The sequence below is a fragment of the Oncorhynchus masou genome, chromosome 3 (genome assembly GCF_036934945.1).
Source record: "Oncorhynchus masou masou isolate Uvic2021 chromosome 3, UVic_Omas_1.1, whole genome shotgun sequence".
Lineage (NCBI taxonomy): Eukaryota > Metazoa > Chordata > Actinopteri > Salmoniformes > Salmonidae > Oncorhynchus > Oncorhynchus masou.
The window spans coordinates 26,979,350-26,998,252 of NC_088214.1; the positions used below are offsets into that span (position 1 = coordinate 26,979,350).

At 40.7% G+C, this 18,903-nt stretch overlaps 1 protein-coding gene across 2 annotated transcripts in view; it reads right to left on the bottom strand.

Annotated features, from left to right (window-relative positions):
• The window catches only part of LOC135513783 (disks large-associated protein 1-like), a 112,749-nt gene that overhangs the window by 69,952 nt on the left and 23,894 nt on the right, over positions 1–18,903 (bottom strand). For both annotated transcript variants that reach the window (XM_064936721.1, XM_064936712.1), the window contains exon 2: positions 9,667–9,747. The gene's annotated coding sequence lies outside the window, so the exon portion shown is untranslated. The remainder of the gene's footprint in view (positions 1–9,666; positions 9,748–18,903) is intronic.

An 18,903-nucleotide genomic window follows, 5' to 3' on the forward strand; every position in this document is an offset into this window, starting at 1 on the left:
TATTGACCCTGGTCATATTCAGCAGGTGTTGCTGGTTCGTAAATTCATCAGCTTTTCTGCGCTGTGGCACACTCAGGCGAGAGTGCTCTGAAATCGTAGTAGAATTTGCGAACGCAAAAGAAAACAATGTACCAGGCCACCTGTGATTTACAACCTGATAGCAATATTTTTTGGACTACCAAGAAATATATTGGTAAATGATATTAATCATGTATTGAACTGCATCCATCTATTCTGCCAACAATGCCTTTGTGTACATCATGGAACATTGATTCAAATATAACCTATTTAAAAAAATATTATAGCATACATTTGATATTTGTTACTGATATGATTGTCTGTATGTTTCATATCTGCAAAGTAGTTGAAACGCTGTCAGTTCCCACTTTAAGCTTTAGGTCACAGGTTACTTTGTGTGCGAAACGTGAAATGCTTTTTGCAAATGGAAGTAGTAGTTGTACATTTCGATTGGGAAATGTTCAATGATTGTGTTTTTGTATTCTAATGCTTGGGACCTACTAGCTTATTATGTCTGAGTTTATGGTCTATTTATTGTTTAACATCATGCTGTGTGTGACTGCTGTATTTCTATCGGCCCTATGCAGTGGTGTAGTGTTGCCTGGAGAAGTAGGTATAGTTTTCCCAAACAGCCCGCTCAGCGATAGAAAATCCTTTTTATTTGTTTTCCTATAGATTTTTCTGATTTTCTCAATTAAAATAGAAAAAAATACAAATATTTGAGGGTCTAAATCCACAACAACGCTTACATCACATCAATCTGATTGGGTGGGTCTGTCAAGGCCTGGCTCCCCAGTGGGTGGGCCTTTGTCCAACCAGGCCCATCCATATCTACGCCCCTGATACAAACTGTGCATGATGGTAATTGCACATCACAAATAGGCTACTAACCAACACTTAGGAATAAACTTTTTCAATACCTGGTTGCAAACCCATTGTTGCCTTTGTTAGCATTTACTGGTAGACATCATGAATTGAAACGTATTTCCTACCCTACAGTCTACAGATGTATTCTTCTGTGAGCTGCTCCATTCTAAAACCAGTTGAGAGCTGCACAGTCTTGCTGCCTGCAGATGATATTTTGATGAAACTAGGCTATGTGCACATGAATATATTTTTCTTGCTTTGCGATTGTGTAGGCTACTTTGTGCACGCTTTTTCTATTGTACTACATAATTGATAAGTCGTATACCTCCACTACATTACTTTGATACACATCAGTAGGGATTAAGAAGCGAGTATACGCAATGCCCACTGAAGAACAAGTGGGTATACGGTTTATACATGTGTATACTCTCCACTACACCACTGGTCCTTTGTGTTTACAAAAAGTGCACTCTCCAACATGAGAGTGTCACACCTTGAAGGCCTATTGGTTCAAGATAATGTTTAAAGGCAGGAGTATATATTTGGCCTGGCGTAGCGGTTATATGCGCTGACTGAATGGAAGCTGCTAATTATGATTTTTTTTACTCCACTGGTCTCGGCTGGTCTCTGGGAAGAAATCAAGACCGAGACACTCGAGACCGGTCTCAAGTAATACAACACTGATGATTTGACTATCAGATGTTAAGTTTTTCTTTTGAAAAAAAAAGGGAAAGAAAAGAATAGTTTCACCATATTAAAATGAGAGTTCACTTCACGTAACAGGGTTGACCTTAAAATGAGGGACAGACGTAAATGAATCACTAATCACTAATCATTAATTAAATTATAATCTTCAGAAGTGACTTTGTGAAAGCAACAAAATAAATAGGGCTTTACAATGATGGTAAAACTTGATGAAATGTTGGAGTTAATTTGGTTAAAATCTGTTTAGAAGTGAAGGGAGCGTTGCAAAATAAATGTTTTTTGGTTCTATTTTTGACCCATGACAAGAGCTGCAAGTCCCGCTTCTCCCATCTCCTCATTGGTTTTTAGGAGCATATACCCACGTGGATAACTAGTTTAACCCTTTTATCTGTGGATTCGTTGTCGGAGTAGAGGACCTTGTGCATTTCAGGTAAAATAACAACCCAATGTTTATATCCCAGTACAAATCAGCTAGCAACAGCAAGTTAGCTAAATTGCCATGAATGTTTCATTGCATTTCGACCTGTTAATATAGTTGGTTCAGAGTTTGTTTTGATATTTCAACCTGCGTGTCTTGATCGCGTTTGGTGTGGATGGACAAAATCAACATGCGTGCGAAGGTGCACGCAGACGCACGTGTGTGCCTGGTCTAGTCAGCATGTGAGGGACATGTTAAAATGCTGAATTTTGGCACTTTAGCAAGTCTTTATTCATATATAAAAAACAGATTTATTGAATTCTATATTAAAGAGCACTTCATTTAATATAACAGGCTTTTAATATATCTACTTCAAATATCAAAAGGCACTCTTTTTGTGGAACGACCCAGGGAAGGGTGTCATTTGGGTGTGCAGACAAAGCCTTTCAGCTGGATGAATGATCATACAGAGCTGATTTTTCCACACCTCACCACTTATTAACCGCAATGTCAGACATCTCTAAGCAGCCCCATTGGCTTTCACAGTCACACCACAGCTGTGAGATGAGGTACAGTACCCTACCTGGGAAGCTGATTCCCATCCTTGTCTTCCTGCTAATCTCCAGTGAGTGTACTAGAATTAGAGCATGTCACAGGTTCATATACTGTATGCGGTCATCCATGTACAGAAGACACCATGTACAGAAGACAACATGTACAGAAGACAACATGTACAGAAGACACTAATCACTTTTTATGAATCTCTTAATGTATTCAATAGGCAGCCTTCAATCAATATTTACCAGTATGAAAGATTGAGGAAGTCAAGTGAGCACTATCAGTTGTAACATATTATGCTTGTCATCAACATGTCAAACCAATATGTCTTGAGACTAGTGTCCTAGCCTCAGTACCTTAAAGCTATAGTACTTGAGTACAGTTTTGGAATTGTGTTAGAGGCAGATTACAATTTGATGCTTCCACTCACACTCCTCATTGCTTCTACCACTACCTCAACTCTACTGTAAATACACTACTAGCCCAAAACCCCTAGATTTCCAGCGTGTATAATCCAATAATAAATGTTGTTCATGCTTCCTTCCATCTCATCCACTATCTACTATACAATCAGATCTCTGCCCCTCCCCCCAACAACACCACTAGAAGACCAAAAATGACTCTTAAAATTTAATGAGCAGTGTTTCCGCCAGGGGCAAATGGAGCACAGATTCCAAGTGAGTGCCTTTTGCACCACGCATCTTACCTTCTGGTGCACTTAGACAAAAAAATCCCAGCTGAAAATGCTGGAAGCAAGAGTTTTATTTTCCTTCTTTCATTTTTTAATCATAGACAACCCCCCCCCCTCAGAAAAGATAGGTAGGTTGATGGAATCAGTTAGGCAGATTTTGGACACAAATGTGTGCTGTTAATTTGGGACAACCCACCAAATTACAGGGGTCGGCTGTGAAAACACATAGTGTTTATTATGTGACAGTGGAAAAGCCCTCTGATGTTCACTTATGGGTCCGCATCACTATATTCTTCAAACTGACTAGAGAATGCTGCCCTGCTGTGGTTCTGATCAGACAGCCTTTGAGTACTTACACCCCCACCCCACCCCACCCCACCCCTCCTCTCCTCTCTAGCTCTCCAGCTTTGTGTCAGTGTGTCAGGGATCAAAGCTTGTTTCTTTACTCCATGTTACTCCATGTTGTTGCAGATTTGTTTCCAATTTAGTTTGTTCCTAATCCCGGGGCATCATGATCTCCATTTCATCAACAGCTACGATTTGTTGTTTAACTGCAGGCTTTCCCTTCAAAACAAAACATCATATTTGGTATTCTCATGGCATTGGTTGCAGTGAAATGAGAGCTCAATACTGCACCTAGAAGAAGATCATCCAGACACATGTGCAGTGTGAGGTCACTGGCCTCTCTCCCTGCCTGAGTCCCAAATGGCACCCTATTCCCTACTTAGTGCACTACTGTTGACCATGCCGTCCCAAATGGCACCCTATTCCCTACTTAGTGCACTACTGTTGACCATGCCGTCCCATCCTGCTGCAGAGCCTCTGTGCGTCACTTTGCTCCTGCTGTCTGTATGTTGTCTCTCACTCACATGTGTTACACTAGTCACTTTAATAATGCCACTTGAAGAATGTTTACATATCTCACATTACTCATCTCATATATATATACACTGTATACTGTATCCTTCACTATCTATTCTTCACTATCTATTGCATCTTAGCAGCTCTGTCACTGCTCATCCATATATTTTATACTAATACAGTTTACATACTCTAAGTTGACTGTGCCTTTAAACAGCTTGGAAGATTCCAGAAAATGATGTCATTGCTTTAGAAGCTTCTAATTGACATCATTTCAGTCAATACATACCTGTGGATGTATTTCAAGGCCTACCTTCAAACTCAGTGCCTCTTTGCTTGACATCATGGGAAAATCAAAAGAAATCAGCCAAGACTTCAGAAAGGAAATTGTAGACCTCCACAAGTCTGGTTCATCCTTAGGAGCAATTTCCAAACACCTGAAGGAACCGCGTTCATCTGTACAAACAATAGTACGCAAGTATAAACAACATGGGACCATGTAGCCGTTATACCGCTCAGGAAGGGGATGCGTTCTGTTTCCTAGAAATGAACGTAGTTTGGTGCGAAAAGTGCGAATCAATCCCAGAAACACAGCAAAGAACCTTGTGAAGATGCGGGAGGAAACAGGTACAAAAGTATCTACAGTGGGGCAAAAAAGTATTTAGTCAGCCACCAATTGTGCAAGTTCTCCCACTTAAAAAGATGAGAGAGGCCTGTAATTTTCATCGTAGGTACACTTCAACTATGACAGATAAAATGAGAAAAAAAATCCAGAAAATCACATTGTATGATTTTTAATGAATTTATTTGCAAATTATGGTGGAAAATAAGTATTTGGTCACCTACAAACAAGCAACATTTCTGACTCTCACAGACCTGTAACTTCTTCTTTAAGAGGCTCCTCTGTCCTCCACTCATTACCTGTATTAATGGCACCTGTTTGAACTTGTTATCAGTATAAAAGACACCTGTCCACAACCTCAAACAGTCACACTCCAAACTCCACTATGTCCAAGACCAAAGAGCTGTCAAAGGACACAAGAAACAAAATTGTAGACCTGCACCAGGCTGGGAAGACTGAATCTGCAATAGGTAAGCAGCTTGGTTTGAAAAAATCAACTGTGGGAGCAATTATTAGGAAATGGAAGACATACAAGACCACTGATAATCTCCCTCGATCTGGGGCTCCACACAAGATCTCACCCCGTGGGGTCAAAATGATCACAAGAACGGTGAGCAAAAATCCCAGAACCACACGGGGGGACCTAGTGAATGACCTGCAGAGAGCTGGGACCAAAGTAACAAAGCCTACCATCAGTAACACACTACGCCGCCAGGGACTCAAATCCTGCAGTGCCAGACGTGTCCCCCTGCTTAAGCCAGTACATGTCCAGGCCCGTCTGAAGTTTGCTATAGAGCATTTGGATGATCCAGAAGAAGATAGGGAGAATGTCATATGGTCAGATGAAACCAAAATATAACTTTTTGGTAAAAACTCAACTCGTTATGTTTGGAGGACAAAGAATGCTGAGTTGCATCCAAAGAACACCATACCTACTGTGAAGCATGGGGGTGGAAACATCATGCTTTGGGGCTGTTTTTCTGCAAAGGGACCAGGACGACTGATCCGTGTAACGGAAGGAATGAATTGGGCCATTAATCGTGAGATTATGAGTGAAAACCTCCTTCCATCAGCAAGGGCATTGAAGATGAAACGTGGCTGGGTCTTTCAGCATGACAATGATCCCAAACTCATCTTTTTAAGTGGGAGAACTTGCACAATTGGTGGCTGACTAAATACTTTTTTGCCCCACTGTATATCCACAGTAAAACGAGTCCTATATCGACATAACCTGAAAGGACGCTCAGCAAGGAAGAAGCCACTGCTCCAAAACCACCATAAAAAAGCCAGACTATGGTTTGCAACTGCACATGAGGACAAAGATAGTGGTTTTTGGAGAAATGCCCTCTGGTCTGATCAAACATAAAAATAGAACTGTTTGGCCATAATGAACATCGTTATGTTTGGAGGAAAAAGGGGAAGGCTTGGAAACCGAAGAACACCATCCCAACCGTGAAGCACGGGGGTGGCAGCAACATGTTGTGGGGGTGCTTTGCTGCAGGAGGGACTGGTGCACTTCACAAAATACATGACATCATGAGGCAGGAAATTTATGTGGACATATTGAAGCAACATCTCAAGACAACCGTCAGGATGTTAAAGCTTGGTAGTATATGTGTCTTCCAAATGGACAATGACCCCAAGCATACTTCCAAAGTTGTGGCAAAATGGCTTAAGGACAACAAAGTCAAGGTATTGAAGTGGCCATCACAAAGCCCTGACCTCAACCCTTTATAAAATGTGTGGGCAGAACTAAAAAAGAGTATGCGAGCAAAGAGGACTACAAACCTGACTCAGTTACACCAGCTCTGTTAGGAGGAATGGGCCAAAACCACCCAACTTATTGTGGGAAGCTTGTGGAAGTCTATCTGAAACGTTTGACCCAAGTTAAACAATTTAAAGGCAATGCTACCAAATACTAATTGAGTGTATGTAAACTTCTGACCCACTGGGAATGCGATGAAAGAAATAAAAGCTGAAATAAATCATTCTCTCTACTATTATTCTGACATTTCACATTCTTAAAATAAAGTGGTGATCCTATCTGACCTAAGGCTGGGAATTTTTACTTGGATTAAATGTCAGGAATTGTGAAAAACTTAGTTTAAATGTATTTGGCTAAGGTGTATGTAAACTTCTGACTTCAACTGTCAATTCTTATCCCATTCCTTTACTAGATTGTATGTATTAGGTTTTGTTGTGGAATTTGTTAGATATTAGGTTTTGTTGTGGAATTGTTATATATTTTCTGTTAGATACCGCTTCACTGTTGGATCTAGAAGCATAAGCATTTCGCTACACTTGCAATAACATCTGCTAACCATGTGTATGTGACCAATAAAAAACGATATGATTTAATTTATTTAGTTTGCCTCAACATGATTGGCTGAAAGCGATACTCAACCTTCAGGACTAAATGGAGAATGTTTTAGGTATGAACCGGTCCAAAGCGGATACGAGTGTATTGCCGGCTGCATACAATGCTTTTGGACAGTAAGGTAAAACGATTCGACCATCAATTATTTTCAGTGTGAGATTTGCAGGAACTACAAAATCTAAGTAAAAACCAAGGCTATGTTCCACTATGTTTTGACTGCAGTTACCCGCTCTGCCATAAGAGAAGTAACTAAGTTAAAGTTTATTTACTGTCCAGCCAAATATGTTGTAGGCAGACAAGTGAGAATGCACTGATGTATCATCTTATAATGAAGTCATGTTTTATGCCTATCAAGCATGAGCACTGATGTGACCTATGACCACATAGTCAAATAAATGACTATACAAAGTCAAACAGAAAAACAATAAGAAAGTTGGATGAACACATTAATACAGATTGTAGATACTTCACAAAATGAAATATTACTTTTTAAGTATATACATTATGCGTGATGAAATAGTCCTTACCTTATGGTACATTTTTTTATGAGGGGTACAACAATACAACCTTCAAAACATGAAAACATAACTACATGAAACCATTAAATACAGTTGGAATGTATTTAGAACTCACAAACTGTTTCCACCAAACAGAAAAACAACAAGAAATTTGGATAAACACATTTAGATTGTAGACACTGTACTTTGCCTTTGAATTACCCATATATAGTGCATTCAGAAAGTATTCAGAACTCTTGACTTTTTCCACATTGTGTTATGTTACAGCCTTATTCTAAAATTAATTCAATTGTTTATCTCCCCTCATCAATCTACACACAATAGCCCATAATGACAAAGCAAAAACACATCAGACCCTTTACTCAGTACTTTGTTGAAGCTTCTTTGGCAGCAATTACAGCCTTGAGTCTTCTTGGGTATGATGCTACAATCTTGGCACACCTGTATTTGGGGAGTTTCTCCCATTATTCTCTGCAGATCCTCTCAAGCTCTGCCAGGTTGGATGGGGAGCACCGCTGCGCAGCTATTTTCAGGTCTATCCAGAGATGTTCGATCTGTTTCAAGTCCGGGCTCTGGCTGGGCCACTCAAGGACATTCAGAGACTTGTCCTAAAGCCACTCCTGCGTTGTCTTGGCTGTGTGCTTAGGGTTGTTGTCCTGTTGGAAGGTGAACCTTCGCCCCAGTCTGAGTCCTGAGCGCTCTGGAGCAGGTTTTCATCAAGGATCTCTCTGAACTTTGCTCCGTTCATCTTTCCCTGGATCCTGACTAGTCTCCCAGTCCCTGCTGCTGAAAAACATCCCCACAACATGATTCTGCCACCACCATGCTTCAATGTAGGATATGGTTTCAGGTTTCCTCCAGACGTGGCGCTTGGCATTCAGGCCAAAGCGTTCAATCTTGGTTTCATCAGACCAAAGAATCTTGTTTCTCATGGCTTGAGAGTCCGTTAGGTACCTTTTGGCAAACTCCAAGTGGGCTGGCATGTGCCTTTTACTGAAGAGTGGCTTCTGTCTGGCCACTCTACCATAAATACCTAATTGATGGAGTGCTGTAGAGATGGTTGTCCTTCTGGAAGCTTCTACCATCTCTACAGTGGAACTCTGGAGCTCTGTCAGAGTGACCAAGGCCCTTCTCTCCTGATTGCTCAGTTTGGCCGGGCGGCCGGCTCTAGGAAGGGTCTTGGTGGTTACAAACTTCTTCCATTTAAGAATGATGGAGGCCACTCTGTTCTTAGGGACCTTCAATGCTGCATACATCTTTTGGTACCCTTCCCCAGATATGTGTCTCGACACAATCCTGTCTCGGAGCTCTACGGACAATTCTTTTGACCTCATGGCTTGGTTTTTGCTATGACATAAACTGTCAACTGTGGGACATTATATAGACAGGTGTGTGCCATTCCAACTCATGTCTAATCAATTGAATTTACCACAGGTGCCCCAATCAAGTTGTAGAAACATCTCAAGGATTATCAATGGAAACAGGATGCACCTGTGCTCAATTTCGACTCTGATAGCAAAGGGGCCTGAATACTTATGTAAATAAGGTATGTCTGTTTTTATTTTTAATACATTTGCTAAAATTTCTAAAAACCTGTTTTTGCTTTGTCATTATGGGATATTGTGTGTAGATTGAGGAACATGTGTTATTTAAACCATTTTAGAATAAGGCTGTAACGTAACAAAATGTGGGAAAAGTCAAGGGGTCTGAATAATTTCCAAATGCACTGTAGTTGATTCAGGTCATACAATGGCAGAGCATTGTGTCTGCATTTTAGGGTTCATAGGTCAAATCAGTGGTCAAGGTCAATGTGCATTAAAATGACTTCATAATAAGATGATACACCAGTGCATTATCACTTATCTACCTACAACATACATGACTGGTTACAAAAAAAATGTAAAGCCATTTTGTCTGTTTCACTGTTGGCGTAGTTACTGCATTCTTCCTTTGTAGGGCAGTATAGATTTCTGTAGGCATGTCAATAAAAGCAAAGCAAACACTTGATTAACCGTTCATAATCCTACTCACCCTCTTCAATTCCCCATCTTAGATTGTTGTCTGGAAGGCATTGGAATCCCTGTGTGTTAGCCTTCACACCAATACAGTCCACTGGAAAGGACCAAAGAAAACAAACAGAAATAGTCATTTCATTAAGATTTATTAGAGGTGTCTCATCAAACAATGCACTGTCTATTTTTCAATTTTATAAAGTTAAATCAATTAAGGTTATTTTCAGTTCAGATGCCACAGGGGTCACACCGAGCAAGGTGTGCAATCAGAAATCCTGAAGTCGTAGCTACAGTAAACACTCTGACACTTGAATTCCTTCACGCTCATTTGGCCAGCTACATTACAGTAGTTCATACAGAGATACCACAGTGAAATGGCTTTTTCAACTGTCCTTCACAGCCCTTTGATCTGAAGAAGGAGCTATGAGCACAATTTGAGATAAGCTCCAGCTTCAACCCAAGGTCAAAAAAGAACATTTCCCTGATGACACATCGCCAGTCCCCCTAGCTCTAGGATGTAACACAGCACACGCTGTTCTGGCAACATCGTTATTCACACAGACAAGCATCATTGGCTTTGATCATTAGATGTTATCTTTGATGAGACTCCATAACAGAAACTCGTAAACTGCCAGCAAAAAGAGGATGTAATGACTTTGAATGAAGTGTTGATTTCTCAGATGAGCCAAACTTATGGTGTGTGCTGTGATTCTTTCTATTCCCAATCTCTCTTCAAATGTCCCCCCCCCCCACACACACACACACCACACGCACTCAAATGTATATGTACACACACATACTTAGGACAACTTAGATTCCAGCTGCATCTCATAAAATAGCAAATAGCTTCGGATGTGTGCATATGGGCATGTCAAATCATTGTACTACCATCCTGGGTTTACTGAGTGCATTATACAGTGGAGTGTGCTAATGCAAACTACTTTGCTGCCATCAAGCGATTATAATAGGCTAAAGACCAGGTGCTTGAGTGCAGCACATGGAGGTCACATGGTTATGCCTGTAGAGCTATACACTGAGTGTACGAAACATTAAGAACACTTTCTCTTTCCATGACATAGACTGACCAGGTGAATCCAGGTGAAAGCTATGATCCCTCATTGAGGTCACCTGTTAAATCCACCTCAATCAGTGTAGATGCAGGGGAGGAGACAGGTAAAATAAATATTTTTAAACCCCAGACAATTGAGACATGGATTGTGTATGTGTGCCATTCAGAGAGTGAATGGGCAAGACAAAAGATTTATGTGCCTTTGAACGGGGCATGGTAGTAGGTGCCAGATGCAGCGGTTTGAGTGTGTCAAGAACTGCAACGCTGCTGAGTTTTTCAAGCTCAACAGTTTCCTGTGTGTATCAAGAATAGTCCACCACCCAAAGGACATTCAGGGGGGGCAGGTAGCCTAGTGGTTAGAGCATTGGGCCAGTAACAGAAAGGTTGCTGGATCAAATCCCAGAGCTGACAAGGTAAAGATCTGTCATTCTACCCCTGAACAACCCACTGTCCCCCGGTAGGCCATCATCGTAAATAAGAATTTGTTCTTAACTGACTTGCCTAGTTAAATACAAAACTTTGGGAAGCATATGAGCCATATGACCCTGTGGAATGCTTTTGACACCTTGTAGAGTCCATGCCCCGATGAATTGAGGCTGTTCTGAGGGCAGAAGAGAGGGCAGCTCAACACTTGGAAGGTGTTCCTAATGTTTTGTTCACTCATGGTCTATATCTATGGTTATGCTGTGCAAAATAGTGCATATGAAAACTCAGAAACTGTGTATAGCTATAATTAAAATGTATATAAAACCTTTTTATCTCTGCAACATTCCACCCGCACCTCCAACCTACCCTCTCATGTTGTGCTTTGACTAGATCTATTCTACCACACTTAATTTATTCAATTCATACTTGATATATTCAACTACATACTCATGTTTGACAAGGTGGGAAGTAGACTTCCTATCTCTCTCTTTTCACTAATATGTGGAGAGTTAAATGGCTGTCAAAATGCATATAGAGCAGATGGCTAATTCAATTGTCAGCCATTTGCAGCCCTTATTGTTATGCCTGATTGCCAGCATCAAGGATCTATGATTGATGAGGATGAGTTATGAGCCTCTATCAATTACCTCATGTGATGAGGCAGTTTTCCTCTCCCTCCCTCCCTCCCTCCCTCCCTCCCTCCCTCCCTCCCTCCCTCCCTCCCTCCCTCCCTCCCTCCCTCTGCTGCAGCCTCAGTCACCAGGACCCTGGAATAAGCTGGGGAATATTAAACCAGTATGAGAAGATACAGCAGAGGATCGGTGAGGAGTAGAGCAGAGCAGCCAGGGCCCTTAATGTATGCTACTGCCTAAGGGGCTGGGGGAACAAATGACTGCGGGTGGATAATGCAATATGTTCAGATTTGAAGGGACACGGGTTGAATTTCACTGGGAGATTGAAGGTCTGCTACTATGGCACAGGAAAGAATGGATGAGGGTGTTGTAAGGTGAAGAGATTGGGGTTGTGTTTAAAAGTAAACTTCCGATAGACTTTGGAGGTAGTAGTAATAGAAGCTCTTGTTGTGGGCTATGTCAGAACACGGGAAGGGAAGCGGAAGGAGATTCATCCACTTGTTCTCTGCCCTGAGTGGCCTCCTGCTTTAAGCTGTTCCAATATGGCCGTCTCGTAACACTTATCCTCTGTGCTTTCGCTTCTGTGTTATGTGACAATCTGAGTGAATGTGAAATCACACCGAAGCCTTGGTATGTCGGTTGTTGGGAAGTGTTTGAAATTAAACCTCCCGTGGCGGCGGCAGTTTAAAGAACAGCTTAGCAATGGCCTCAGGAAAGCATAAGGTGGGTAACATTCAAAGTGAATTAAAATGTAATTTTAGGCTATTAGCTGGCGAGGAGAAAGGAGGCAGAGAGAGAGAGCAATGCGGCAGGCAGAGCAGTTTAAAGCAGAACGGAACTGAATGCAAGCATATTGCAGCTGCTGATAATCGTTGTGCTGAAAGTAGTCAGATGTTGATAATGGTCTCTCTCTCCTCAGGGTTGATATTACAGGCAGCACTTCATCATCTGCACACGAGTGATTTGTGGCACTGTTGTTTCACAAACTAATTTGTTTGTCAGAGTTAATTTGTCACTCTTGACTGGCAAAAAAAGCGTCTTTTGCAATCGAAACAATAAGAGTCAAAGTTGCTGACTTGAAATTGGCTTATCCAACCACTCTGACAAACACACACTAAGAATGAGTTTGCATGTCGAATGCAAATCTTTCTCCTTTTAATTTACCTGACAATGATTTTCATATTTTACATACAGTTGAAGTCGAAAGTTTACATACACCTTAGCTAAATACATTTCAACTCAGTTTTTCACTATTCCTGACATTTAATCCTAGTAATAATTCCCTGTCGTAGGTCAGATAGGATCATGACTTTATTTTAAGAATGTGAAATGTCAGAATAATATTTCAGCTTTTATTTCTTTCATCACATTCCCAGTGGGTCAGAAGTTTACATACACTCAATTAGTATTTGGTAGCATTGCCTTTAAATTGTTTAACTTGGGTCAAACATTTCTGGTAGCCTTCCACAAGCTTCCCACAATAAGTTGGGTGAATTTTGGCCCATTCCCCCGGACAGAGCTGGTGTAACTGAGTCAGGATTGTAGGCCTCCTTGCTCGTACACGCTTTTTTAGTTCTGCCCACAAATTTTCTATAGGATTGAGGTTAGGGCTTTGTGATGGCCACTCCAATACCTTGACTTTGTTGTCCTTAAGCCATTTTGCCGCAACTTTGGAAGTATGCTTGGGGTCATTGTTCATTTGGAAGACCCATTTGCGACCAAGCTTTAAATTCCTGACGGATGTCTTGAGATGTTGTTTCAATATATCAATGTAATTTTCCTGCCTTATGATTCTTACTATTTTGTGAAGTGCACCAGTCCCTCCTGCAGCAAAGCATCCCCACGACATGATTCTGCCACCCCCGTGCTTCACGGTTGGGATGGTGTTCTTTGGCTTACAAGCCTCCCCGTTGTTCCTTCAAGCAAAACGATGGTCATTATGGCCAAACAGTTCTATTTTTGTTTCATCAGACCAGAGGACATTTCTCCAAAAAGTACGATCTTTGTCCCCATGTGCAGTTGCAAACCATAGTCTGGCTTTTTTTATGGCGGTTTTGGAGCAGTGACTTCTTCCTTGCTGAGCGTCTTTTCAGGTTATGTCAATATAGGATGTGTTTTACTGTGGATATAGATGCTTTTGTACCTGTTTCCTCCAGCATCTTCACGAGGTCCTTTGCTGTTGTTCTGAGATTGATTTGCACTTTTTGCACCAACCTACATTAATCTCTAGGAGACACATGGTGTTTGGACTTGCATATTATTGTTTGTACAGATGAACGTGGTATCTTCAGGTGTTTGGAAATTGCTCCCAAGGATGAACCAGACTTGTGGAGGTCTACAATTTTCTTTCTGAGGTCTTGGCTGATTTCTTTTGATTTTCCCATGATGTCAAGCAAAGAGGCACTGAGTTTGAAGGTAGGCCTTGAAATACATCCACAGGTACACCTCCGATTGACTGAAATTATATCAATTAGCCAATCAGAAGCTTCTAAAGCCATGAAATCATTTTCTAGAATTTTCCAAGCTGTTTAAAGGCACAGTCAACTTAGTGTATGTAAACTTCAGACCCACTGGAATTGTGATACAGTAAATTATAAATTAAATAATCTGTCTGTAAACAATTGTTAGAAAAATGACTTGTGTCATGCACAAAGTAGATGTCCTAACCAGACTTGCCAAAACTATTGTTTGTTTACAAGACATTTGTGGAGTGGTTGAAAAACAAGTTTTAATGACTCCAACCTAAAGTGTATGTTAACTTCCAACTTCAACTGTACATTTCCTTGATAAGCTTTGTGAATGAACAACAGCGACGGATATGTGGTTATCGGATATAGTAGAATGTGGTTCTCGGATATTGTTGTAATACAATGGTGAAAAGGTATTCCGAACTGTATCTCTATCCTGTATCAGTGATTCTAATTCCTTTCCCGTACTCTGCTCTACAGGCATTTCGAACAACCTTTTGCTAATGAATGTTCATGATTCATGTAGCAATTACTGATGCAATTAACATCATTCATGGAGGTAAGACATCACTTACATCATTAGTGGGTTTGTTAATCATCCCATAAACAATACAATTAGTCAATATCAGACAGAAGTAACATGCAATAGGTCAGTCTGTAAAATGCGAAAGCTAGCCTTTGAAGGACACAAGGTGAGCTACCTGCGAACTATAGAACCTAATGAAAAGGGATTCTTGCCCCACAAGTTCCACAACATACTAAATAACCCCACAAAATGTTACATCCAGCATCAAAACCCAAAACACATATCTGCTAGCTAGATGCGCACTGCACATTGATGATATGGTTCAGTACCAGCAGGAGAAGAATGTGGGAATGAGAACACACAGATATGTACTTTCTCTCTGACAGCTGTTTATTCAGTGGGGGAGTTTATGTGGGGTTAGGTTGGGCGTTTACTGAACATCCAGAGAAGATCTGTCAGAAAGCTGTCCCTCAAGGACCCATGGGGAAGTGCACTGTGAATTCAGGATCAATAGGTCTCTTAGTCTCTGCTGGATGACTAAGAGTGAGAGAGAATAGGTGCCTCTCCTGGGGATGTCATAGTCTGGGTGATGAGGATGGTTTCACCACTGTAACTGTTAGAAACTGAGGGTGGGCTTTGACACTTAGAAGGCAGTCAGGCTGGCAGACTATCAATAGTTTACTACATTTAGGGAGTCTGTAAACTGAGCAGCCCGCCCATACTGCCACTTCCCAAATATTGACATGCAACATCAACTGAAAATTCTTGAGATTTGCCATGCAATATCCAATGTCAGAAAAACGTATAGCCTTTACAACTGAGTTCGAAAGCAAGGTTTACTTTGAAGAAGAATTTGCCTGTAGCTCCTTTGACCCTTGAGCAGCTAATACCATTATCCTTCCTTACCTTCAACCAACTCCAGGACCAAGAACGAAACTTAACACCTGAAAGCATTGTCTAGCTAGGCTACATGGTGAAGACTCATTAAGTTAAATAATGACAAATACAGAACGTGATGCAGCTGTAGCCTAGTTCTCTGACTTTATGCAAACACACTGTATCCAAAAATAAGAGAGAGGAAGAGAACATGAATGGTGACTGAGACACTCCCCTGAGAGGTAGCAGCTCGCTCTCTCGCTCGCTCTCTGATCCACCACAGAGAGACAAGCACTGAGGAAATTATGCAGACTCTATCACTTCCACATAGACATACTTCCCTCCTCCGTAAAGAATTTTCCGTAATCCACGGCCATCAAATAAATTCCCTCTCCAAGTTTAAAGAGTCAGTTGTGGTTAGAGCTATCCCAAAGGAAACTAAGGACCCCCCCCCAGTCCCCAAAGACTAATTCATAATGCTTCTCACTCCCTTAGTACTTATTAGTTTAAACACATTAATCTTTTGAATTAGGATGGGTCACAAGAGCTTTGCATCTCATAGTTGAGCTATTATTCCCCAATAGAATATTAAGAGAACATTCTCGCTTAGAAAAAAATATGCTATGCTAACCTAATAGGGTTTTTCTGTTGTTCTCATAGGAGATCCCTTTGAAGAACCATTTTTGGTTCCAGGTAGAACCCTTTTGGGTTCCATGTAAAACGAACCCATTAACAGAGGGTTCTACATGGAACCCAAAAGTGCTCTACCTGGAACCAAAAAGGGTTCTCTCCTATGGGGACAGCTGAAGAACCCTTATGGAACCCTTTTTTTCTAAGAGTGTAGCCTAAATGAAAATCTGAAAGGTTTCTCACCACTATCTCTTATCTCTCCAGACAAACTGGACATAGAGTTACACCCTTGTAATAGACTAGATTCATCACATCAGCTCTAACCTGAGCCTGCCTGCTGCCACATGTGGGACACTCCATTACCTCACATACCTGCCTGTCTGTGGATGAGCCAATAGATTCTCTCCTCAACATAGAAAAAGATTAAACTATGAGTCACATGAAGATCTCTTGGTCTTTGTAGAATAATTCACTTTCATCACGATACAAGGATATTTTTATTTCTTGTTAGTTTTTGTTCGACCTTATATTATTTTTTGTATTACATTGTTATTGATTATTGCATTGTTGGGTTTAGAGCTTGCAAGAAAGGCATTTCACTGTACTTGTGCATGTGTGCATTAAACTAGAAAATTGAAATGTAGGATATACACTCTTATAGGACTAGGAAGGCCTGTAGATAGTCCATGTTTTTGACTGAGCTGGTCTTCAACTGTATAGCTGGTCTTCGACTATGTGCAAAAATTACTCCCACACTGGCAATACTGTATTATTAAAGAAATACAACATGCATCATCAGTTACATTTACGCAGGGCCTCACTTTGCAGCCTAAAATGAATAGCAGTCCCCAGCGTGGGAGTGTCTGACGTCATAGAAAGATTAAATACACTACATTTATTTTTTTCATGGGGGGATTTAAAAAAGCTTTGCAGATATTAATATTTTTTATTCCTTTGTATCACCACATTAAACCCAGAATAGTGAAGTACACAGTGTGTATATATAAATAAGAAATTATTCACAAGGTCATGTTTTTAGTAGAATAATAATAATAATAATAATTCACCCCCTTTGCTATGAAGCACCTAAATAACAAATTACCTTCAGAAGTCACATAATTAGTTAAATAAAGTCCACCTGTATGCAATCTAAGTGTCACATGATCTGAATATATATACACCTGTTCTGAAAGGCCCCAAAGTTTGCAACACCACAAAGCAAGGGGCACCACCATGTACAGATTAGGGTTGGGTTAGAAAAGAATATCAAACAATTTGAACATCCCACGGAGCACCATTAAATCCATTATTAAAAAACGGAAATAATATGGCACCATAACAAACCTGCCAAGAGAGGGCTGCCCACCAAAACGTACAGACCAGGCATGGAGGGCATTAATCAGAGAGGCAACAAAGAGACCAAAGATAACCCTGAAGGAGCTGCAAAGCTCCACAGCGGAGATTGGGGTATCTGTCCATAGAACGACTTTAAGCCGTACACTCCACAGAGCTGGGCTTTATGGAAGAGTGGCCAGAAAAAAGCCATTGCTTTAAGAAAAAAATAAGCAAACGTTTGATATTATCCAAAAGAGATGTGGGAGACTCCCCAAACATATGGAAAAATGTACTCTGGTCAGATGAGACTAAAATTGAGCTTTTTGTCCATCAAGGAAAACGCTATGTCTGGCGCAAACCCAACACCTCCCATCACCCTAGTGAAACTGTAGGTAATAATACTGTATGACTAGTCTCTGACTATGACCTTTGAGCATAGAATCAGTAAATGTCACAGATCCCTACTCTCTAGATGAGGTGATGTCATAGTGTAGAGTTTTCAGCTGCCTAAACCCTATCTAAAAACTGAAAGCTCCCCACCGTCATTTGTAACAGCTGTTGATGTCTGGAGCACATGCTTTATAAAATAAATGCGTAAAAGCCAAACTGATTGTTTCAAACTCCTGGATCTGATCCTAGAATCCCATATTTATTCCTAGATTAGGAGTAAGAGGTTCTTAAACATGCAAATTGGAATCTGTCCTGTGTCAATGTCCCAAGAAACTGTTAATTTTACTTGTAAAACTGGTATTACTCAATCACAGTTTATTAGATAAAATGACATCATGCATTATCTATTAATGCAGATTTGTCTGTTATCACTCGGCCTAAGGAATTTACATTTCCCTCTGTTGGCAATCTGTTGATTAAAGAAACATAATGTTAAATCACTTGTTGGGGCAAAGTATTATTTTTTTTTCATCTTTACAAGAAATCTGAAACACAGATTAACATGGATCTAACGTTTACTTATGTCTGTATGTTCCTCAGATCAGCCCATGTGTCACCAGGCCTGGAGTGGTGGGTGCGGAGTCCAATGCAGAGAGCAGAGGATACTGGGGAAACAGACTTTATTAGGTTTCCAAAGCGAACGCCCAAAACAACAGGCGAAAATCGACACGAAATTGTCCCACCCAACACAGGGCACAAACGGACAGGAACACAACACGCACAACCTGACTAACAGAAAAACAAGCCCGCACAAAAACAGGTGGGCCTAACAGGCTTAAATAGACTGAATCAAAAAAACAAAATAAGAGACAGGTGCAACCAATAAGACAAAACAAACAGAAAA